The sequence below is a fragment of the Amblyraja radiata genome, chromosome 7 (genome assembly GCF_010909765.2).
Source record: "Amblyraja radiata isolate CabotCenter1 chromosome 7, sAmbRad1.1.pri, whole genome shotgun sequence".
Lineage (NCBI taxonomy): Eukaryota > Metazoa > Chordata > Chondrichthyes > Rajiformes > Rajidae > Amblyraja > Amblyraja radiata.
Window position 1 is genome coordinate 2,202,841 of NC_045962.1, and position 25,694 is coordinate 2,228,534.

Genomic DNA, 25,694 nt, shown 5'->3' on the forward strand with positions numbered 1-25,694 from the left:
AAAGGAGTGTGTAATGTTCCAGGTGAGATGTGGGACCTGTGAGATTTGGTGTGTGTTGCTGTCAGCACGGACTGGTGACTCTTGGTCTCTGCAGCCGACTTCCCTCCTGATCAGCTGTTCAGTGTGTTTTTACTCTTTTACCCTCCCTGTCCCTCCTCCTCTCTCTTCTTCCAGATCCACCATTGGACACAACTCTGGAACCCCAGGGAGCAGGGACTGGAGACTCTGGTCCGGGTTTAACTAGTGACCCAGCAGCGTCTGCAAGCTCAGGTATCAGTGGTGGGGAGCATGGAACATAGATAAAGGCAGCACGGTGGTTCAGCGGTAGAGTTGCTGGCTTACAGCGCCAGAGACACGGGTTTGATCCTGACTATGGGTGTTGTCTGTACGGAGTTTGTATGTTCTCCCCGTGACCTGCGTAGTTTTTCTCTGGGTAATTCGCTTTCCTCCCACACTCCAAAGACGTACAGGTTTGTAGGTTAATTGGCTTGGTATTATTGTAAATTGTCCCAGGTGTGTAGTATAGTGTGTAGTTTAGTGTTAGTGTGCGGGGATCGCTGGTCAGTGCGGACACGGTGGGCTGAAGGGCCTTGTTTCCACGCTGTATCTCCAAACTAAACTAAACAGGACATTACAGGAACAGGCCCATCACCCCACAAAGTCCGTGCCGAACATGATGCCAATTTAAACCTCTGCCTGCACGTGATCCATATCCCTACATTTCCTGCATACAAACATGCCTCACCACAAAACGTAATATCCACTATCGTATCAGCCTCCACCACCACTTCTGGCAGCACGTTCCAGGCCCCCGCCACTGTGTAAAAGACTTGCCCCCCACATATTTTAAACTTTGCACCTTGTATCTTAAAGCTGTGCCTTCTAGTCTTTGGCATTTCCACCCTGGGGGACTCATCATTGCTTCATAATTTTATATACTTCTGTCTGATCTATACTTAGCCTCGACAACCCAGAGAAAACACCTCCTGAATACCTCCGCACAGTCCACCAAGGCCAACGACATCTCCCGGTTGCTAAACACTTTAACTCCTCCTCCTATTCCCATACTGACCTTTCTGTCCTGGGCCTCCTCCACTGTCAGAGTGAGACCCAACACAAAATGGATAAATAGCACCTCATATTTCGTTAGGGCAGCTTACAACACAGTGGTTTGATAATAGATTTCTCTAATTTCTAATAACCCTTTGCTTTTCCTCTCCCTCCGCCCCTCCCCCACCCTCATTCTCTGACTCGTTTCACTGTCCTCCTGATTAATAATACTGATATTATGCCTTGTCATCATCTCCCCCCCCCCTCCCCCTGCTAACAATGAACCATTCAACATTTGCTTGACCATTTCTTCCCTCCAGAGATGCTGCCTGTCTCGCTGAGTTACTCCAGCATTTTGTGTCTACATTTGCTTTCCACAGTCTGCTTTGATCTGTTGTTTTCACACCTTACCCTTCCATATCTCCAGTCTCCCTGTTCCCTGACTCAGTCTGAAGAAGGGTCTCGACTCAAAATGTCACCCATTCCTTCTCTCCAGAGATGCTGCCTGTCTCACTGAGTTACTCCAGCTGTTTGTGTCCATCTCCATAGAAAACAATCCAGGGTAGTCCAATGTCTCCTTAAAGCTAATGCCCTGTAATCCAAGCAGCATTCTGGTAAACTCCTTCTGCTCCTTGTCCAAAGCCTCCACATCACTCCTGTAATGGGGCAACCACAATGGCTATAACAATACTCCAAATGCAGCCCAACCGATGTGCTATATAACTGCAACATAACTTCCTGACTTCCCGACCTATTCAGAACTTTGTGTCCACTTTATCTGGCTGCTCGTTCCATACACCCACCACACTCTGAATAAAAATAGTTGCTCCACTGGTTCCTGTTAAATCTATCCCCTCTCATCTTAAACTTATGTCCAACACAGAGTGTCCATTATGTTACTACAACTTTTTGGCACTTTGTATTTTTTTGTAAACGACCATATTTATATATGTATGCAAAGTGTTGGAGTAACAGTGAATGATGCAGAATCTCTGGAGAAAATGGATAGTTCATGTCCTCCAGAGATACTGCCTGACCCGCTGAGTTACGCCAGCACTTTGTGGCATTTTTTGGACATAAATATAAGTGGGTTGGGTAGTATGTTTTCAGATTACACCAATATACTGTAGGTGGAGGTGCGGACTGTGAGGAAGGCTGTCAAAGTATACAGTGGGATATAGATCAGTTACTGAAGTGGGTAGAGAAGTGGCAGATGAAGTTTAATCCAAACAGATGTGAGGTGTTGCACTCCGGGAGGTCAAATGCAAGGGGGAATTATACAGTTAATGTCAAGAAGAACATTGATGCCTGTCATAGTCTGCTTTGATCTGTTGTTTTCACACCTTAGCCTTCCATATCTCCAGTCTCCCTCTTCCCTAATTCTCAGTCTGAAGAAGGGTCTCGACCCAAATTGTCACCCATTCCTTCACTCCAGAGACGCTGCCTGCCTCACTGAGTTACTCCTGCTTTTTGCGTCTTTCTCCAGAGAATCTGCCTGGATTAGAGCGCTTTAGCTTTAAAGGAGAGATTGGACAACCCTGGATTGTTTTCTCTGGAGATGGACACAAAAAGCTGGAGTAACTCAACGGGTCAGACAGCATCTTTGGAGAAAGGATGGGTGACGTTCTGGGTCGGGTCACTTCTTCCGACTGAAGAGCAGTAGCGACACGAAATGGCACCCATCTTTTTTCTCCACAGATGCTGTCTGACCCGTTAGGTTCTTTGTGTCTATGTTTGGTATAAACCAGCATCTGCAGTCTTTGCTTCTACATGTTTCAGAGAAGATAGTGGAGGCAGGTATAATAATAACATTTACAAGGACGGGAAAGGTTTAGAGGAATTTGGGCCAATATGTGGGCAAATGGAACTAGCTGAGATGTGTCGGCATGGATGAGTTGGGCTGAAGGGCCTGTTTCCGTGCTCTATAATCTGTGACTGTGGCCAGTCCAGTAGAACAGATGAGGGAACCAGTGACTGGGCTGTGGGGGATTTTCAGAAAGCATTTAGTACGTTCCTGCACAAGAGGCTGGTCAACAAGGTCAGAGCACATGGAATTGTTCACACACTGACATGGATTGAGAATTGGCTTTTGGACAGAGAGCAACAGGTGGAAATAAGCAGATCATTCTCAGGTTGGCAGCAGTGACGTGTGGGTACAAGAGGGCTCAGTGCTTGGGCCCCGGTGAGTCACAGTCTGTATCAATAACTTGGCTGGGACGATCATCTGTGGACCGAGATACACCGTGATATCTTCCACTGATCAGCAGTGTCCCTCACTGTGCCCCCTGGGACCGAGCATGGGACCCCCTCCCTGGGACCGAGATATCCTCTATACTCTTCCCCCCCCCCCTCAAGGGACCCAAACTGACCCACAACCGCTCCCCAATGACCGAGTCTTCACCTCTCCTCCCTCCGGACCAAGACCACTCCTCGAACCCCAACCTGAGCCGTTCCCTATCCCCTCCCCCAAGGATCTCCCCTCTCCGAGACCAGGCCATTCCCTCCCCTCCCTCGCCCCAGGACCGAACCGCCCCTTCTCCTCCCCTTGCCCGAGACCGAGTTAGTCAGGGGGTGAGGGGGAAGCAGGGAGAGGGTGGAGTGGGAAAGCGGGGTTGGGAGAGAGGGAAAGGGTGGGTGAGGGAGAGGCAGGGTAGAGGAGGAGGTGAGAGGGCAGGGAGGGGCGAGCGGAGGGGAAGGGGCTGTAGAGTGGGATGTACTGGGGGTGTCAGGATACACGGTGCAGGAGAGGGCTGGACCGTTGGTGTCACCAGAGACTGGTGTCGGCCGTGCACTTCCCTCTGCTCCCATCCCGCAGAGCTGCTGGATTATTTCCACACTACACCCACTGTCTGTCCACACTTTATTACAGATCCAGCCTCCGTACCAACTGGGGAATCCCAGGAAACAGCAGCTGAACCCCAGGAAACAACAGCTGAACCCCAGGAAACAACACACGAATCCCAGGAAACAACACCCGAACCCCAGGAAACCCCCAAACTCCAGGAAACAACACCTGAACCCCAGGAAACAACAGCTGAACCCCAGGAAACAACAGCTGAACCCCAAAAAACAACAGCTGAACCCCAGGAAACAGCAGCTGAACCCCGGGAAACAACAGCTGAACCCCAGGAAACAACAGCTGAACCCCAAGAAACAACAGCTGAACCCCAGGAAACAACAGCCGAACCCCAGGAAACAGCAGCTGAACCCCAGGAAACAACCGGACCTCAGGAAACAACACACGAACCCCAGGAAACACCCGAACCCCAGGAAACACCCGAACCCCAGGAAACACCCGAACCCCAGGAAACAACACACGAACCCCAGGAAACAACACATGAACCCCAGCCCCCAGGAAACAACACACGAATCCCAGGAAACAACACCCGAACCCCAGGAAACCCCCAAACTCCAGGAAACAACAACTGAACCCCAGAAAACAACAGCGGAACCCCAGGAAACAACAGCTGAACCCCAGGAAACAACAGCTGAACCTCAGGAAACAGCAGCTGAACCCCAGGAAACAACAGCTGAACCCCAAGAAACAACAGCTGAACCCCAAGAAACAACAGCTGAACCCCAGGAAACAACAGCTGAACCCCAAGAAACAACAACTGAACCCCAGGAAACAGCAGCTGATCCCCAGGAAACAACAGCTGAACCCCAGGAAACAGCAGCTGATCCCCAGGAAACAACAGCTGAACCCCTGGAAACAACAGCTGAACCCCTGGAAACAACAGCTGAACCCCAAGAAACAACAGCTGAACCGCAAGAAACAACAGCTGAACCCCAAGAAACAACAGCTGAACCCCAGGAAACAACAGCTGAACCCCAGGAAACAACAGCTGAACCCCAGGAAACAACAGCCGAACCCCAGGAAACAGCAGCTGAACCCCAGGAAACAACACACGAATCCCAGGAAACCCCCAAACTCCAGGAAACAACACCTGAACCCCAGGAAACAACAGCTGAACCCCAGGAAACAACAGCTGAACCCCAAAAAACAACAGCTGAACCCCAGGAAACAGCAGCTGAACCCCGGGAAACAACAGCTGAACCCCAGGAAACAACAGCTGAACCCCAAGAAACAACAGCTGAACCCCAGGAAACAACAGCCGAACCCCAGGAAACAGCAGCTGAACCCCAGGAAACAACCGGACCTCAGGAAACAACACACGAACCCCAGGAAACACCCGAACCCCAGGAAACACCCGAACCCCAGGAAACACCCGAACCCCAGGAAACAACACACGAACCCCAGGAAACAACACATGAACCCCAGCAAACAGCAGCTGAACCCCAGGAAACAACATCCGAATCCCAGGAAAGAACACCCGAACCCCAGGAAACACCCAAACTCCAGGAAACAACAACTGAACCCCAGAAAACAACAGCGGAACCCCAGGAAACAACAGCTGAACCCCAGGAAACAACAGCTGAACCTCAGGAAACAGCAGCTGAACCCCAGGAAACAACAGCTGAACCCCAAGAAACAACAGCTGAACCCCAAGAAACAACAGCTGAACCCCAGGAAACAACAGCTGAACCCCAAGAAACAACAACTGAACCCCAGGAAACAGCAGCTGATCCCCAGGAAACAACAGCTGAACCCCAGGAAACAGCAGCTGATCCCCAGGAAACAACAGCTGAACCCCTGGAAACAACAGCTGAACCCCTGGAAACAACAGCTGAACCCCAAGAAACAACAGCTGAACCGCAAGAAACAACAGCTGAACCCCAAGAAACAACAGCTGAACCCCAGGAAACAACAGCTGAACCCCAGGAAACAACAGCTGAACCCCAGGAAACAACAGCCGAACCCCAGGAAACAGCAGCTGAACCCCAGGAAACAACACACGAATCCCAGGAAACAACACCCGAACCCCAGGAAACACCCAGACTCCAGGAAACAACAGCTGAACCCCAAGAAACAACAGCTGAACCCCAGGAAACAACAGCTGAACCCCAGGAAACAACAGCTGAACCCCAAGAAACAACAGCTGAACCGCAAGAAACAACAGCTGAACCCCAAGAAACAACAGCTGAACCGCAAGAAACAACAGCTGAACCCCAAGAAACAACAGCTGAACCCCAGGAAACAACCGGACCTCAGGAAACAACACACGAACCCCAGGAAACACCCGAACCCCAGGAAACAAAACACGAACCCCAGGAAACAGCAGCTGAACCCCAGGAAACAACAACCGAATCCCAGGAAACAACAGCTGAACCCCGGAAGGATGTGTCCACCGTCCCAGAACCAGATACAACCTCAGGTATTGATGGTTTTTATCTGACATCAGGTATTGATATTTCTGACCCCAAACATTCGTGTTGGTGGGGAAAGGTCAGGGGAGGGTGACTTGAGGAATATTGACATCGAGGAGATGGAGGAGAGAGGCTGGGGGTGGGGTGAGGAAGTCTGGAGAGAGAGAGGGGAGGAGGGGGTCTGTAAAGGACTGGAGGGTGTGTGGAGTGGGGAGGGGGATTAGAAGGGGGTTTGTGGGAGGAGGCTTGGAATTGGGGGATGTGGGAGGTTGGGAAAAGGTGAGGCGGATATCTGGAGCGAGCAGAGGCTGATGTTGGGGAGTGGGGAGGGGGAGGTCTGGAGTGGTGGGAGTGGGGGAGTGGGGGAGTGGGGAGGTCTGGAGTGAGGGGAGGTGGGAGTGGGGAGGGGGAGGTCTGGAAGGTTGGTGCTGGGGAGTCTGGAGGGGGAGAGGGAGGTCTGGTATTGGGGTGGAGGAGGCAAGAGGGAGTCTGGGGAGATGGGCCAGGAATCCATTGGAGGGAGCAGACCCCACGGGAGGGTGGAGATGGGACAGTGTGGAGAGGGGAGGAGGCCAAGTAGAAATGTGAGTATAGTGGAAGAGAAGGGCAGGTATAGCACGGGAACAGGCCCTTTGTCCTTCGACCCTGATTCTGCGCTGACCAGTGTTCCCCGTACACTTGCACTATCCTGTACACTGGGGACAATTACAATTTATACCAAAGCCGGGGAAGAGGTGAGAGGGCAGGGAGGGGCGAGCGGAGGGGAATGAGGGCAGAGTGACGACGGGAATGATGGGGGTGAGGAGCAGAGGGAGTGGGGAGCAGAGCGGAGTGATGCAGGGATGGGTCCCAATGTGTGAGGTGTGTGGGGTGGAGGAGCTGGGAGGCAGTAACGGTCACTCCACTGTGGAGTGGGATGTACTGGGGGTGTCAGGATACACGGTGCAGGAGAGGGCTGGACAGTTGGTGTCACCAGAGACTGGTGTCGGCCGTGCACTTCCCTCTGCCCCCATCCCGCAGAGATGCTGGATTAATTCCACACTACACCCACTGTCTGTCCACACTTTATTACAGATCCAGCCTCCGTACCAACTGGGGAATCCCAGGAAACAGCAGCTGAACCCCAAGAAACAACAGCTGAACCCCAGGAAACAATACACGAATCCCAGGAAACAACACCCGAACCCCAGGAAACCCCCAAACTCCAGGAAACAACACCTGAACCCCAGGAAACAACAGCTGAAACCCAGGAAACAGCAGCTGAACCCCAGGAAACAACAGCTGAACCCCAGGAAACAACAGCTGAACCCCAGGAAACAACAGCTGAACCCCAGGAAACAACAGCTGAACCCCAAGAAACAACAGCTGAACCCCAGGAAACAACAGCCGAACCCCAGGAAACAGCAGCTGAACCCCAGGAAACAACCGGACCTCAGGAAACAACACACGAACCCCAGGAAACACCCGAACCCCAGGTCACAACACACGAACCCCAGGAAACAACACACGAACCCCAGGAAACAGCAGCTGAACCCCAGGAAACAACATCCGAATCCCAGGAAACAACACCCGAACCCCAGGAAACACCCAAACTCCAGGAAACAACACATGAACCCCAGGAAACAGCAGCTGAACCTCAGGAAACAACAGCTGAACCCCAAGAAACAACAGCCGAACCCCAGGAAACAACAGCCGAACCCCAGGAAACAACAGCTGAACCCCAGGAAACAACAGCTGAACCCCAGGAAACAACAGCTGAACCCCAGGAAACAGCAGCTGAACCCCAGGAAACAACAGCTGAACCCCAGGAAACAGCAGCCTGAACACCAGGAAACACAGCTGAACCCCAAGAGACAACAGCCGAACCCCAGGAAACAGCAGCTGAACCCCAGGATACAACCGGACCTCAGGAAACAACACACGAACCCCAGGAAACAGCAGCTGAACCTCAGGAAACAACATCCGAATCCCAGGAAACAGCAGCTGAACCCCGGAAGGATGTGTCCACCGTCCCAGAACCAGATACAACCTCAGGTATTGATGGTTTTTATCTGACATCAGGTATTGATATTTCTGACCCCAAACGTCCGTGCTGGTGGGGAAAGGGCAGGGGAGGGTGACTTGAGGAATGTTGGCATCGAGGAGATGGAGGAGAGAGGCTGGGGTGTGGGGTGAGGATATCTGGAGAGAGAGAGGGGAGGAGGGGGTCTGTAATGGACGGGAGGGTGTGCGGAGTGGGGAGGGGGATCAGAAGGGGAGTAGGGGGTTTGTGGGAGGAGATTTGGAATTGGGGGATGTGGGAGGTTGGGAAAAGTTGAGGCGGATTTCTGGAGTGAGGGGAGGCTGATGTTGGGGAGTGGGGAGGGGGAGGTCTGGAGTGAGGGGAGGTGGGAGTGAGTGAGTGGGGACGAGGAGGTCTGAAGTGAAGGGAGGTGGGAGTGAGTGAGTGGGGATGGGGAGGTCTGGAATGTTGGTGCTGGCGAGCGTGGAGGGGAATGAGGGCAGAGTGAGGACGGGAATGATGGGGGTGAGGAGCAGAGGGAGTGGGGAGCAGAGCGGAGTGATGCAGGGACGGGTCCCAATGTGTGAGGTGTGTGGGTGGAGGAGCTGGGAGGCAGTAACGGTCACTCCACTGTGGAGTGGGATGTACTGGGGGTGTCAGGATACACGGTGCAGGAGAGGGCTGGACCGTTGGTGTCACCAGAGACTGGTGTCGGCCGTGCACTTCCCTCTGCTCCCATCCCGCAGAGATACTGGATTATTTCCACACTACACCCACTGTCTGTCCACACTTTATTACAGATCCAGCCTCCGTACCAACTGGGGAACCCCAGGAAACAGCAGCTGAACCCCAGGAAACACCCGAACCCCAGGAAACACCTGAACCCCAGGAAACAGTAGCTGAACCCCAGGAAACAACACACAAACCCCAGGAAACAACACATAAACCCCAGGAAACAAGACCCGAACCCAAGGAAACACCTGAGCCCCAGGAAACAGCCGCTGAACCTCAGGAAACAACAGCTGAACCCCAGGAAACCGCAGCTGAACCCCAGGAAACAACACACGAACCCCAGGAAACAACACACAAACCCCAGGAAACAACACACAAACCCCGGGAAACAAGACCCGAACCCCAGGAAACAACATCCGAATCCCAGGAAACAGCAGCTGAACCCCGGAAGGATGTGTCCACCGTCCCAGAACCAGATACATCCTCAGGTATTGATGGTTTTTATCTGACATCAGGTATTGATATTTCTGACCCCAAACGTCCGTGCTGGTGGGGAAAGGGCAGGGGAGGGTGACTTGAGGAATATTGGCATCGAGGAGATGGAGGAGAGAGGCTGGGGTGTGGGGTGAGGAAATCTGGACAGAGAGAGGGGTGGAGGGGGTCTGTAATGGACGGGAGGGCATTTGGAGTGGGGTGGGGGATCAGAAGGGGACTAGGGTGTTTGTGGGAGGAGGCTTGTATTTGCGGGGTGGAGGGAGGTTGGGAAAAGATGATGCGGATTTCTGGAGTGAGCGGAGGCTAATGTTGGGGAGTTGGGAGGGGGAGGTCTGAAGTGAAGGGAGGTGGGAGTGAGTGAGTGGGGACGGGGAGGTCTGGAAGGTTGGTGCTGGCGAGCGTGGAGGGGGGAGAGGGAGGTCTGGTATTGGGGTGGAGGTGGCAGGAGGGAGTCTGGGGAGATGGGCAAGTAACCCATTGGCGGGAGCAGACCCCAGGGGAGGGCGGATGTGAGACAGTGTGGAGAGGGGAGGAGGGCAAGTAGAAATGTGAGTATCGTGGAAGACAAGGGCAGGTATAGCACGGGAACAGGCCCTTCGTCCTTCGACCCTGATTCTGCGCTGACCAGTGATCCCCGTACACTTGCACTATCCTGTACACTGGGGACAATTACAATTTATACCAAACCCGAGGAGGAGGTGAGAGGGCAGGGAGGGGCGAGCGGAGGGGAATGAGGGCAGAGTGAGGACGGGAATGATGGGGGTGAGGAGCAGAGGGAGTGGGGAGCAGAGCGGAGTGACGCAGGGACGGGTCCCAATGTGTGAGGTGTGTGGGGTGGAGGAGCTGGGAGGCAGTAACGGTCACTCCACTGTGGAGTGGGATGTACTGGGGGTGTCAGGATACACGGTGCAGGAGAGGGCTGGACCGTTGGTGTCACCAGAGACTGGTGTCGGCCGTGCACTTCCCTCTGCTCCCATCCCGCAGAGATGCTGGATTATTTCCACACTACACCCACTGTCTGTCCACACTTTATTACAGATCCTGCCTCCGTACCAACTGGGGAACCCCAGGAAACAACAGCTGAACCCCAGGAAACACCCGAACCCCAGGAAACAGCAGCTGAACCTCAGGAAACAACACACGAATCCCAGGAAACAACACCCGATCCCCAGGAAACACCCAAACTCCAGGAAACAACAGCTGAACCCCAGGAAACAACAGCTGAACCCCAGGAAACAACAGCTGAACCCCAGGAAACAGCAGCTGAACCCCAGGAAACAACAGCTGAACCCCAAGAAACAACAGCTGAACCCCAGGAAACAACAGCTGAACCCCAGGGAACAACAGCTGAACCCCAGGAAACAACAGCCGAACCCCAGGAAACAACAGGCGAACCCCAGGAAACAGCAGCCGAACCCCAGGAAACAACCGGACCTCAGGAAACAACACACGGACCCCAGGAAACACCCAAACCCCAGGAAACAACACACGAACCCCAGGAAACAGCAGCTGAACCCCAGGAAACAACATCCGAATCCCAGGAAACAACACCCGAACCCCAGGAAACACACAAACTCCAGGAAACAACAGCTGAATCCCAGGAAACAACAGCTGAACCCCTGGAAACAACAGCTGAACCCCAGGAAACAACAGCTGAACCGCAAGAAACAACAGCTGAACCCCAGGAAACAGCAGCTGAACCCCAGGAAACAACACACGAATCCCAGGAAACAACACCCGAACCCCAGGAAACACCCAGACTCCAGGAAACAACAGCTGAACCCCAAGAAACAACAGCTGAACCCCAGGAAACAACAGCTGAACCCCAAGAAACAACAGCTGAACCCCAGGAAACAACCGGACCTCAGGAAACAACACACGAACCCCAGGAAACACCCGAACCCCAGGAAACAAAACACGAACCGCAGGAAACAGCAGCTGAACCCCAGGAAACAACAACCGAATCCCAGGAAACAACAGCTGAACCCCGGAAGGATGTGTCCACCGTCCCAGAACCAGATACAACCTCAGGTATTGATGGTTTTTATCTGACATCAGGTATTGATATTTCTGACCCCAAACGTCCGTGCTGGTGGGGAAAGGTCAGGGGAGGGTGACTTGAGGAATATTGTCATCGAGGAGATGGAGGAGAGAGGCTGGGGTGTGGGGTGAGGAAATCTGGAGAGAGAGAGGGGAGGAGGGGGTCTGTAATGGACGGGAGGGTGTGTGGAGTGGGGAGGGGGATTAGAAGGGGGTTTGTGGGAGGAGGCTTGGAATTGGGGGATGGAGGGAGGTTGGGAAAAGGTGAGGCGGATATCTGGAGTGAGCAGAGGCTGATGTTGGGGAGTGGGGAGGGGGAGGTCTGGAGTGAGGGGAGGTGGGAGGTGGGGAGGGGGAGGTCTGGAAGGTTGGTGCTGGGGAGTGTGGAGGGGGTAGAGGAAGGTCTGGTATTGGGGTGGAGGAGGCAAGAGGGAGTCTGGGGAGATGGGCCAGGAATCCATTGGTGGGAGCAGACCCCACGGGAGGGTGGATATGGGACAGTGTGGAGAGGGGAGGAGGCCAAGTATAAATGTGAGTATAGTGGAAGAGAAGGGCAGGTATAGCACGGGAACAGGCCCTTTGTCCTTCGACCCTGATTCCGCGCTGACCAGTGATCCCCGTACACTTGCACTATCCTGTACACTGGGGACAATTACAATTTATACCAAAGCCGGGGAGGAGGTGAGAGGGCAGGGAGGGGCGAGCGGAGAGGAATGAGGCAGAGTGACGACGGGAATGATGGGGGTGAGGAGCAGAGGGAGTGGGGAGCAGAGCGGAGTGATGCAGGGACGGGTCCCAATGTGTGAGGTGTGTGGGGTGGAGGAGCTGGGAGGCAGTAACGGTCACTCCACTGTGGAGTGGGATGTACTGGGGGTGTCAGGATACACGGTGCAGGAGAGGGCTGGACCGTTGGTGTCACCAGAGACTGGTGTCGGCCGTGCACTTCCCTCTGCTCCCATCCCGCAGAGATGCTGGATTATTTCCACACTACACCCACTGTCTGTCCACACTTTATTACAGATCCAGCCTCCGTACCAACTGGGGAATCCCAGGAAACAACACCCGAACCCCAGGAAACACCCGAACCCCAGGAAACACCCGAACCCCAGGAAACAACACACGAACCCCAGGAAACAACACACGAACCCCAGGAAACAACAGCTGAACCCCAGGAAACAACACACGAACCCCAGGAAACAGCAGCTGAACCCCAGGAAACAACAGCTGAACTCCAGGAAACAACAGCTGAACCCCGGAAGGATGTGTCCACCGTCCCAGAACCAGATACAAACTCAGGTATTGATGGTTTTTATCTGACATCAGGTATTGATATTTCTGACCCCAAACGTCCGTGCTGGTGGGAAAAGGTCAGGGGAGGGTGACTTGAGGAATATTGGCATCGAGGAGCTGGAGGAGAGAGGCTGGGGTGTGGGGTGAGGAAGTCTGGAGAGAGAGAGGGGAGGAGGGGGTCTGTAAAGGACGGGAGGGTGTGTGGAGTGGGGAGGAGGATTAGAAGGGGGTTTGTGGGAGGAGGCTTGGAATTGGGGGATGGAGGGAAGTTGGGAAAAGGTGAGGCGGATATCTGGAGCGAGCAGAGGCTGATGTTGGGGAGTGGGGAGGGAGAGGTCTGGAGTGAAGGGAGGTGGGAGTGGGGGAGTGGGGAGGGGGAGGTCTGGAAGGTTGGTGCTCGGGAGTCTGGAGGGGGTAGAGGAAGGTCTGGTATTGGGGTGGAGGAGGCAAGAGGGAGTCTGGGGAGATGGGCCAGGAATCCATTGGAGTGAGTGGACCCCAGGGGAGGGTGGATGAGGGACAGTGTGGAGAGGGGAGGAGGCCAAGTAGAAATGTGAGTATAGTGGAAGAGAAGGGCAGGTATAGCACGGGAACAGGCCCTTCGTCCTTCAACCCTGATTCCGTGCTGACCAGTGATCCCCGTACACTTGCACTATCCTGTACACTGGGGACAATTACAATTTATACCAAAGCCGAGGAGGAGGTGAGAGGGCAGGGAGGGGCGAGCGGAGGGGAATGAGGGCAGAGTGACGATGGGAATGATGGGGGTGAGGAGGAGAGGTAGTGGGGAGCCGAGCGGAGTGATGCAGGGACGGGTCCCAATGTGTGAGATTGAGAGACTGGTGTCGGCCGTGCACTTCCCTCTGCTCCCATCCCGCAGAGATGCTGGATTAATTCCACACTACACCCACTGTCTGTCCACACTTTATTACAGATCCAGCCTCCGTACCAACTGGGGAATCCCAGGAAACAGCAGCTGAACCCCAGGAAACACCCGAACCCCAGGAAACAGCAGCTGAACCCCAGGAAACAACACACAAACCCCAGGAAACAACACACAAACCCCAGGAAACAAGACCCGAACCCCAGGAAACAACAGCTGAACCCCGGAAGGATGTGTCCACCGTCCCAGAACCAGATACAACCTCAGGTATTGATGGTTTTTATCTGACATCAGGTATTGATATTTCTGACCACAAACGTCCGTGCTGGTGGGGAAAGGGCAGGGGAGGGTGACTTGAGGTATATTGGCATCGAGGAGATGGAGGAGAGAGGCTGGGGTGTGGGGTGAGGAAATCTGGAGAGAGAGAGGGGAGGAGGGGTCTGTAATGGATGGGAGGGTGTGTGGAGTGGGGAGGGGGATCAGAAGGGTAGTAGGGGGTTTGTGGGAGGAGGCGTGGAATTGGGGGGTGGAGGGAGGTTGGGAAAAGGTGAGGCGGATTTCTGGAGTGTGTGGAGGCTGATGGTGGGGAGTGGGGAAGGGGAGGTCTGGAGTGAGGGGAGGTGGGTGTGGGGAGGGGGAGGACTGGAAGGTTGGTGCTGGGGAGTGTGGAGGGGGGAGAGGGAGGTCTGGTATTGGGGTGGAGGTGGCAGGAGGGAGTCTGGGGAGAAGAGCCAGGAATCCATTGGAGGGAGCAGACCCCTGGTGAGGGTGGATGTGGGACAGTATGGAGAGGGGAGGAGGGCAAGTAGAAATGTGAGTATCGTGGAAGAGAAGGGCAGGTATAGCACGGGAACAGGCCCTTCGTCCTTCAATCCTGATTCCGCGCTGACCAGTGATCCCCGTACACTTGCACTATCCTGTACACTGGGGACATTTACAATTTATACCAAAGCCAATTTACCTACAAACCTGTACGTCTTTGGAGTGTGAGAGGACATCGGAGCACCCGGGGAAAACCCATGCTGACACATGGAGAACGTGCAAACTCCGCACAGACAGCAGCCCTAGTCAGTATCTAACTCGGGTCTCTGGTGCAGTGAGGCAGCAACTCTACAGCTGCCCCTTGTGCTGCCCTAAGGAGTGAATGGGTGACTGGAGATTGCTGGAGGAGGGGGAAAGTCAGTGGAGAGCTTGTGGAGAATGTATTTTGGTGACTGACTGACACTCGGGGGCGGGGGCTGAATGGTGAAGCGAGTGAGCGTGTGCACGGATTGGGTGAGGGGTGTGAGTGAGTCGGGAAAAGGATGGACTTAGTCAGGATCATAGAAACATTGAAACATAGAAAATATGTGCAGGAGTAGGCCATTCGGCCCTTCGAGCCTGCACCACCATTCAATATGATCAATGCTGATCATCCAACTCAGTATCCTGTACCGGCCTTCTCTCCATACCCCCTGATCCCTTTAGCCACAAGGGCCACATCTAACCCCCTCTTAAATATAGCCAATGAACTGACCTCAACTACCTTCTGTGGCAGAGAATTCCACAGATTCACCACTCTCTGTGTAAAAAATGATTTTCTCATGTCGGTCCTAAAAGACTTCCCACTTATCCTTAAACTGTGACCCCTAGTTCTGGACATCCCCAACATCGGGAATAATCTTCCTGCATCTAGCCTGTCCAACCCCTTAAGAATTTTATAAGTTTCTATAAGATCCCCCCTCAATCTTCTAAATTCTAGCATGTACAAGCCAAGTCTATCCAATCTTACTTCATATGCTATCCCAGGAATCAGTCTGGTGAACCTTCTCTGTACTCCCTCTATGGCAATAATGTCCTTCCTCAGATTAGGAGACCAAAACTGTACGCAATACTTCAGTTGTGTTCTCACCCAGACCCTGTACAACTGCAGTAGAACCTCCCTGCTCTTATACACAAATCCTTTTGCTATGAATGCTAACATACCATTTGCTTTCTTCACTGCCTGCTGCACCTGCATTTGGTTATATTTATGGTCTGAGCGCCATATGGGACTAGGGGAGATTATGTGTTCGGCACGGACTAGAAGGGTTGAGATGGCCTGTTTCCGTGCTGTAATTGTTATATGGTTATATGCCTACTTTCAATGACTGGTGTACCATGACACCCAGGTCTCGTTGCATCTCCCCTTTTCCTAATCGGCCACCATTCAGTCTACTTTCCTGTTTTTGCCACCAAAGTGGATAACCTCACATTTATCCACATTATACTGCATCTGCCATGCATTTGCCCACTCACCCAACCTATCCAAGTCACCTTGCAGCCTCCTAGCATCCTCCTCACAGCTAACACTGCCCCCCAGCTTCGTGTCATCCGCAAATTTGGAGATGTTGCTTTCAATTCCCTCATCCAGATCATTAATATATATTGTAAATAGCTGGGGTCCCAGCACTGAGCCTGCGGTACCCCACTAGTCACTGCCTGCCATTCTGAAAAGGTCCCATTTACTCCTACTCTTTGCTTCCTGTCTGCCAGCCAGTTGTCTATCCACATCAATGCTGAACCCCCATTTCCGTGTGCTTTAAGTTTGCATACTAATCTCTTATGTGGGACCTTGTTGAAACCCTTCTGAAAGTCCAGATATAACACATTCACTGTTTCTCCCTTATCCATTCCACTAGTTACATCCTCGAAAAATTCTATGAGATTCGTCAGACATGATTTACCTTTCATAAATCCATGCTGACTTTGTCCAATGAATTCACCACTTCCCAAATGTGCTGCTATCCCATCTTTAATAACTGACTCCAGAATTTCCCCCAGCATCGATGTTAGACTAACTGGTCTGTAATTCCCCGTTTTCTCTCTCCCTCCCTTTTTAAAAAGCGGGGTTACATTAGCTACCCTCCAGTCCTCAGGAACTACTCCAGAATCTAAAGAGTTTTGAAAAATTATCACTAATGCATCCATTATTTCAGCGGCTACTTCCTTAAGTACTCTGGGATGCAATTTATCTGGCCCTGGGGATTTATCGGCCTTTAATCCATTCAATTTACCTAACACCACTTCCCGGCTAACCGGGATTTCACTCAGTTGATCCATCTCATTTAACCCCCAGTCCTTTGCTATATCCGGCAGATTATTTATGTCTTCCTTAGTGGAGAAAGAACCATAGTAGTTATTCAATTGGTCCGCCATTTCCTTGTTCCCCATCATCACCATTTTCCTCTTCACATATCTATAAAAAGTTTTGCAGTCAGTTTTTATGTTCCCTGACAGTTTTCTTTCATAATCTATTTCCCCTTTCATAGAACATAGAAACATAGAAATTAGGTGCAGGAGTAGGCCATTCGGCCCTTCGAGCCTGCACCGCCATTCAATATGATCATGGCTGATCATCCAACTCAGTATCCCGTACCTGCCTTCTCTCCATACCCTCTGAGCCCCTTAGCCACAAGGGCCACATCTAACTCCCTCTTAAATATAGCCAATGAACTGGCCTCGACTACCCTCTGTGGCAGAGAGTTCCAGAGATTCACCACTCTCTGTGTGAAAAAAGTTCTTCTCATCTCGGTTTTAAAGGATTTCCCCCTGATCCTTAAGCTGTGACCCCTTGTCCTGGACTTCCCCAACATCGGGAGCAATCTTCCTGCATCTAGCCTGTCCAACCCCTTAAGAATTTTATAAGTTTCTATAAGATCCCCTCTCACTCTCCTAAATTCTAGAGAGTATAAACCAAGTCTATCCAGTCTTTCTTCATAAGACAGTCCTGACATCCCAGTAATCAGTCTGGTGAACCTTCTCTGTACTCCCTCTATGGCTATAATGTCCTTCCTCAGATTTCCTAATTAAGCCTTTTGGTCGGCTGCTTTTTCTACTAATTTGTATGCTTCATCTTTTGTTTTGATACTATCCCTGATTTCCCTTGTTATCCACGGATGCACTACCTTCCCTGATTTATTATTTTGCCAAACTGGGATGAACAATTGTTGTAGTTCATCCATGTAGTTTTTAAATGCCGTCCATTGCATATCTACCGTCAACCCTTTAAGAATCAATTGCCAGTCTATCTTGTCTCATACCCTCAAAGTCTTTCTTTAAGTTCAGGACCCTTGTTTCTGAATTAACAATGTCACTCTCCATCCTAATGAAGAACTCAACCATATTATGGTCACTCTTGCCCAAGGGGCCACGCACATGGCCTGCTCTCTCGTTGGTTCCTCTACATGTTGGTTTAGAAAACTATCCTGCATGCATTCCAAGAAATCGTCTTCCTCAGCACCCCTGCCAATTTGTTTCACCCAATCTATATGTAGATTGAAGTCACCCATTATAACAGTTTTACCTTAGTTGCACGCATTTCTAATTTCCTGTTTGATGCCATCCCCAACTCCACTACTACTGTTAGGTGGCCTGTACACAACTCCCACCAGCGTTTACTGCTCTACCCATATCGATTCCACATCCTCCAAGCTAATGTCCTTCCTTTCTATTGCGTTAATCTCCTCTCTAACCAGCAACGCTACCCCGCCTCCTTTTCCTTTCTGTCTATCCCTCCTGAATATTGAATATCCCTGTATGTTCAGCTCCCAGTCTTGGTCACCCTGGAGCCATGTCTCCGTGATCCCAACTATATCATATTCCAGGGATAGAGCTCTGTAGGAGAGTCGAGGAGGAACAAGGAAGCGTGGCGTGGAGCGTGTTGGAGGAGTGTGTAATGTTCCAGTTGAGATGTGGGACCTGTGAGATTTGGTGTGTGTTGCTGTCAGCACGGACTAACCATATAACCATATAACAATTACAGCACGGAAACAGGCCATCTCGGCCCTACAAGTCCGTGCCGAACAACTTTTTTCCCTTAGTCCCACCTGCCTGCACTCATACCATAACCCTCCATTCCCTTCTCATCCATATGCCTATCCAATTTATTTTTAAATGATACCAACGAACCTGCCGCCACCACTTCCACTGGAAGCTCATTCCACACCGCTACCACTCTCTGAGTAAAGAAGTTCCCCCTCATGTTACCCCTAAACTTCTGTCCCTTAATTCTGAAGTCATGTCCTCTTGTTTGAATCTTCCCTATTCTCAAAGGGAAAAGCTTGATCACATCAACTCTGTCTATCCCTCTCATCATTTTAAAGACCTCTATCAAGTCCCCCCTTAACCTTCTGCGCTCCAGAGAATAAAGACCTAACTTATTCAACCTATCTCTGTAACTTAGTTGTTGAAACCCAGGCAACATTCTAGTAAATCTCCTCTGTACTCTCTCTATTTTGTTGACATCCTTCCTATAATTGGGCGACCAAAATTGTACACCATACTCCAGATTTGGTCTCACCAATGCCTTGTACAATTTTAACATTACATCCCAGCTTCTATACTCATGTGACTCTTGATCTCTGCAGCCAACTTCCCTCCTGATCAGCTGTTCAATGTGTTTTTGCTCTTTTACTCTCCCTGTCCCTCCTCCTCTCTCTTCTTCCAGTTCCATCGTTGTACACAACTTTGGAACCCCAGGGAGCAGGGACTGGAGACTCTGGACCGGGTTTAACTAGTGACCCAGCAGGGTCTGCAAGCTCAGGTATCAGTGGTGGGGAGCATGGAACATAGAAAAAGGCAGCACGGTGGTGCAGCGGTAGAGTTGCTGGCTTACAGCGCCAGAGACCCGGGTTTGATCCTGACTATGGGTGCTGTCTGTACGGAGTTTGTACGTTCTCCCAGTGACCTGCGTGGGTTTTCTCTGGGGGCTTCGGTTTCCTTCCACACTCCAAAGATGTACAGGTGGATAGGTTTGTCCTGCCTCACCTCTCATCCAGCTTTTCCCCATCCTGCAATTGGTCTGACGAAGGCTCCCGACCTGAAACGTCACCTATCTATGTTCCCCAGAACTACTGCCTGACCCACTGAGTTACTCCAGTAAATTGTAAATTGTCCCTGGTGTGTAGTATAGTGTGTAGTTTAGTGTTAGTGTGCGGGGATCGCTGGTCAGTGCGGACACGGTGGGCTGAAGGGCCTTGTTTCCACGCTGTATCTCCAAACTAAACTAAACAGGACATTACAGGAACAGGCCCATCACCCCACAAAGTCCGTGCCGAACATGATGCCAATTTGAACCTCTGCCTGCACGTGATCCATATCCCTACATTTCCTGCATACAAACATGCCTCACCAAAAAACGTAATATCCACTATCGTATCAGCCTCCACCACCACTTCTGGCAGCACGTTCCAGGCCCCCACCACTGTGTAAAAGACTTGCCCCCCACATCTCTTAAACTTTGCACCTTGTATCTTAAAGCTGTGCTTTCTAATCTTTGACATTTCCACCCTGGGGGACTCATCATTGCTTCATAATTTTATATACTTCTGTCTGATCTATACTTAGCCTCGACAACCCAGAGAAAACACCTCCTGAATACCTCCGCACAGTCCACCAAGGCCAACGAGATCTCCCGGTTGCTAAACACTTTAACTCCTCCTCCTATTCCCATACTGACCTTTCTGTCCTGGGCCTCCTCCACTGTCAGAGTGAGGCCCAACACAAAATGGATAAATAGCACCTCATATTTCGTTAGGGCAGCTTACAACACAGTGGTTTGATAATAGATTTCTCTAATTTCTAATAACCCTTTGCTTTTCCTCTCCCTCCGTCCCTCCCCCACCCTCATTCTCTGACTCGTTTCACTGTCCTCCTGATTAATAATACTGATATTATGCCTTGTCATCATCTCCCCCGCCCCCTCCCCCTGCTAACAATGAACCATTCAACATTTGCTTGACCATTTCTTCCCTCCAGAGATGCTGCCTGGCCCGCTGAGGTACTCCAGCATTTTGTGTCTACATTTGCTTTCCACAGTCTGCTTTGATCTGTTGTTTTCACACCCTACCCTTCCATATCTCCAGTCTCCCTGTTCCCTGACTCAGTCTGAAGAAGGGTCTCGACTCAAAATGTCACCCATTCCTTCTCTCCAGAGATGCTGCCTGTCTCACTGAGTTACTCCAGCTTTTTGTGTCCATCTCCAGAGAAAACAATCCAGGGTAGTCCAATGTCTCCTTAAAGCTAATGCCCTGTAATCCAGGCAGCATTCTGGTAAACTCCTTCTGCTCCTTGTCCAAAGCCTCCACATCACTCCTGTAATGGGGCAACCACAACGGCTATAACAATACTCCAAATGCAGCCCAACCAATGTGCTATGTAACTGCAACATAACTTCCTGACTTCCCGACCTATTCAGAACTTTGTGTCCACTTTATCTGGCTGCTCGTTCCATACACCCACCACACTCTGAATAAAAATAGTTGCTCCACTGGTTCCTGTTAAATCTATCCCCTCTCATCTTAAACTTATGTCCAACACAGAGTGTCCATTATGTTACAACAACTTTTTGGCACTTTGTATTTTTTTGTAAACGACCATATTTATATATGTATGCAAAGTGTTGGAGTAACAGTGAATGATGCAGAATCTCTGGAGAAAATGGATAGTTCATGTCCTCCAGAGATACTGCCTGACCCGCTGAGTTACGCCAGCACTTTGTGGCATTTTTTGGACATAAATATAAGTGGGTTGGTTAGTATGTTTTCAGATTACACCAATATACTGTAGGTGGAGGTGCGGACTGTGAGGAAGGCTGTCAAAGTATACAGTGGGATATAGATCAGTTACTGAAGTGGGTAGAGAAGTGGCAGATGAAGTTTAATCCAAACAAATGTGAGGTGTTGCACTCTGGGAGGTCAAATGCAAGGGGGAATTATACAGTTAATGTCAAGAAGAACATTGATACCTGTCATAGTCTGCTTTGATCTGTTGTTTTCACACCTTAGTCTTCCATATCTCCAGTCTCCCTCTTCCCTAACTCTCAGTCTGAAGAAGGGTCTCGACCCAAATTGTCACCCATTCCTTCGCTCCAGAGACGCTGCCTGCCTCACTGAGTTACTCCTGCTTTTTGCGTCTTTCTCCAGAGAATCTGCCTGGATTAGAGCGCATTAGCTTTAAGGAGGGATTGGACAACCCTGGATTGTTTTCTCTGGAGATGGACACAAAAAGCTGGAGTAACTCAACGGGTCAGACAGCATCTTTGGAGAAAGGATGGGTGACGTTCCGGGTCGGGTCACTTCTTCCGACTGAAGAGCAGTAGCGACACGAAATGACACCCATCCTTTTTCTCCACAGATGCTGTCTGACCCGCTAGGTTCTTTGTGTCTATGTTTGGTATAAACCAGCATCTGCAGTCTTTGTTTCTACATGTTTCAGAGAAGATAGTGGAGGCAGGTATAATAACAACATTTACAAGGACGGGAAAGGTTTAGAGGAATTTGGGCCAATATGTGGGCAAATGGAACTAGCTGAGATGTGTCGGCATGGATGAGTTGGGCTGATGGGCCTGTTTCCGTGCTCTGTAATCTGTGACTGTGGCAAGCCCCTCAAATTCACCCCGACTCGGAATGAGGGGAGTGACGTGGAGTGACAGACATTTCAGAAGGAGAGTGGGTGAAATGAGACTGGATGATGCTGCTCTCTCCACAGACCCAGTCCTCCAATTCCCAAACTCCACTGACTGTCTGATGACCTGTTGTAGTGTTGCCACACTCCCGTGTCTCTGTTCCTTTATTCCAGATCCCCAGATGTCCACAGTGGAACAGACCCAGGGATCATCGACTGGAGAATCCGTCCAGGAATCGGCTTCTATCCTAGTGGGAGACAAATCCTCAGGTACCAAAGCCTCTCACACATTTTCACTTGTCCTCATTAACCCTGTCATGGGGTCATAGAGTGATACAGTGTGGAAACAACTCACCCACTGGCCAACATGTTCCAGCTACACTAGTCCGTCCTGCCAGCATTTGGTCCATATCCCTCCAAACTTGTCCTATCCATGTGCCTATATAACTATTTCTTAAATGTTGGGATGGTCCCTGCCATAATTGCCACCTCTCACAGCTTGTTGTATACATCCACCATCCATTGTGAGAAAAAGTTACCCCTCAGATTTCTATTAAATCTTTTCCCCTTCACCTTGAACCTTGTCCTCTGGCCCTCAATTCACCTACTTTCGGCAAGAGACTGCATCTACCCGATTAATTCCTCCCATAATCTCAGACACCTCTAGAAGATCACCCCTCATCCTCCTGTGCTCCAAAGAATAAAGTTCTCTCGCCCTGGCAACATCCTTGTAAATATCCTCTCAACATTTTCCAGCTTGACAACATCTTTCCTATAACACGGTGTCCAGAAACGAACACAATACTCTAATTGTGGCCTCACCAACGTCGTAAACAACTGCAACACGACCTCCCAACTTATATCCTCGATACTCTGGCTGATAAAGGCCAATGTGCTAAAAGCCTTTTTGACCACCCGATTTACCTGTAACTCCACCTTCAGGGAACTATGCACCTACACTCCTAGATCCCACTGCTCCACAACACTCCCTGGAGCACTACCATTCAATGTGTAGGTTCTGCTCATATTAGACTTCCCAAAATTCAACATCTCACATTACTGTATTCAATTTAATCCACGTCAGCCCACCCGCCCAATCGATCAAGATCCTGCTGCAATTTTTCACAACCATCTTCACTATCGGTAAAACCACTCACTTATGTATCATCTGCAAACTTGCTAATCTTGCCATGTATGTTCCCATCCAAATCATTGATATAGATGACAAACAGTAACGGGCCCAGCACTGAACCCTGAGGCACACCACTAGTTACAGGCCTCCAGTCCGAGAAGCAAACTTCCACCATCACCCTCTGCTTCCTTCCATGAAGTCAGTTTTCTATCCATTCAGCTATCTCTCCTTGGATCCCATTCCATCTAACCTTCCAGAGCAGCCTACCATGAGGATACTTGTCGAATGCTTTACTGAATTCCATTCATACAACATCTAAAGCTCTGCCCTCATCGACCTTTCTAGTCACAACATTTGCCACCATTCAGTCTTCCAGCCCCTCTCCTGTATTTAAAGACTCCTCGTGAATATTAACCAGGGCTGACGCAATTTCCTCTCTGGTTTCCCACAATTTCTACGGATATATCTGATCAGGCCCTGGAGATTTGTCTATCTTCATACACGATAGTACCTTCAGCATCACTTGGACCACAACACTGACTGGTCTCAAGATACTTCCATTGACTGCTCCAAGTTCCTCAATCCTCCTGTCTTTCTCCTCGGTAAATACAGAGGAGAAATACTGGTTGACGACCTTGCCCATCTCCTGTGGCTCTACACAGAGTTGACCGCATTGATTCCTGAGGGGTCCCACTCTCTCTCTAGTTAGCCTTTTCCCCATTATCTATTTATTACATCTCTTGGGGTTGTCCTTAAATGTCACCTATCTATGTTCCCCAGAACTACTGCCTGACCCACTGAGTTACTGTGATGTGTAAGAGTGTTAAAGGAATACGGTCCGAGACTCTTGAAAGGCTGGCACCACCATTGTACCGAGCGTGCTGGATCAGTGGGGTATTACTGGAGTAACAGACATGTGGTGAAATAATCTGAGGATTGAGCAGAGACACTGTTGTCCCTGGAGCACATTGAGGACACGTCCAGTAGAACAGATGAGGGAACCAGTGACTGGGCTGTGGGGGATTTTCAGAAAGCATTTAGTACGTTCCTGCACAAGAGGCTGGTCAACAAGGTCAGAGCACATGGAATTGTTCACACACTGACATGGATTGAGAATTGGCTTTTGGACAGAGAGCAACAGGTGGGATTAAGCAGATCATTCTCAGGTTGGCAGCAGTGACGTGTGGGTACAAGAGGGCTCAGTGCTTGGGCCCCGGTGAGTCACAGTCTGTATCAATAACTTGGCTGGGATGATCATCTGTGGACTGAGATACACCGTGATATCTCCCACTGACCCGCAGTGTCCCTCACTGTGCCCCCTGGGACTGAGCCTGGGACCCCCTCCCTGGGACAGAGATATCCTCTATACTCCCGCCCCCCTCAAGGGACCCAAACTGACCCACAACCCCTCCCCAATGACCGAGTCTTCACCTCTCCTCCCCCCGGACCAAGACCACCCCTCGAACCCCAACCTGAGCCGTCCCCTATCCCCTCCCCCAGGGGTCTCCCCTCCATGAGACCAGGCCGTTCCCTCCCCTCACTCGCCTCAGGACCGACCCGTCCCCTCCCCTCGCCCGAAACCGAGTGAGCCGGGATGTGAGGGGGAAGCAGGGAGAGGGTGGAGTGGGACAGAGGGGGTGAGAGAGAGGGAAAGGGTGGGTGAGGGAGAGGCAGGGTGGAGGAGGAGGTGAGAGGGCAGGGAGGGGCGAGCGGAGGGGAATGAGGGCAGAGTGACGACGGGAATGATGGGGGTGAGGAGCAGAGGGAGTGGGGAGCAGAGCGGAGTGATGCAGGGACGGGTCCCAATGTGTGAGGTGTGTGGGGTGGAGGAGCTGGGAGGCAGTAACGGTCACTCCACTGTGGAGTGGGATGTACTGGGGGTGTCAGGATACACGGTGCAGGAGAGGGCTGGACCGTTGGTGTCACCAGAGACTGGTGTCGGCCGTGCACTTCCCTCTGCTCCCATCCCGCAGAGATGCTGGATTATTTCCACACTACACCCACTGTCTGTCCACACTTTATTACAGATCCAGCCTCCGTACCAACTGGGGAACCCCAGGAAACAACAGCTGAACCCCAGGAAACAACAGCTGAACCCCGGAAGGATGTGTCCACCGTCCCAGAACCAGATACAACCTCAGGTATTGATGGTTTTTATCTGACATCAGGTATTGATATTTCTGACCCCAAACGTCCGTGCTGGTGGGGAAAGGGCAGGGGAGGGTGACTTGTGGGATATTGTCATCGAGGAGATGGAGGAGAGAGGCTGGGGTGTGGGTAAGGAAATCTGGAGAGAGAGAGGGGAGGAGGGGGTCTGTAATGGACGGGAGGGTGTGTGGAGTGGGGAGGGGGATCAGAAGGGGTTTGTGGGAGGAGGC

General features: G+C 51.2%; 1 protein-coding gene and 1 long non-coding RNA gene across 2 annotated transcripts in view; one reads left to right on the forward strand and one right to left on the reverse strand.

Annotated features, from left to right (window-relative positions):
* LOC116975667 (mucin-5AC-like) overlaps positions 1-25,694 on the forward strand; it is a 516,444-nt gene that overhangs the window by 458,143 nt on the left and 32,607 nt on the right. The gene's annotated exons all lie outside the window — the stretch shown is intronic.
* On the reverse strand, positions 4,844-25,478 carry LOC116974935. Its single transcript, XR_004412488.1, has 3 exons — positions 25,371-25,478; positions 5,280-5,492; positions 4,844-4,937 (listed from the first exon to the last, which is right to left on the reverse strand). It is a non-coding gene; the product is annotated as an uncharacterized LOC116974935 (long non-coding RNA).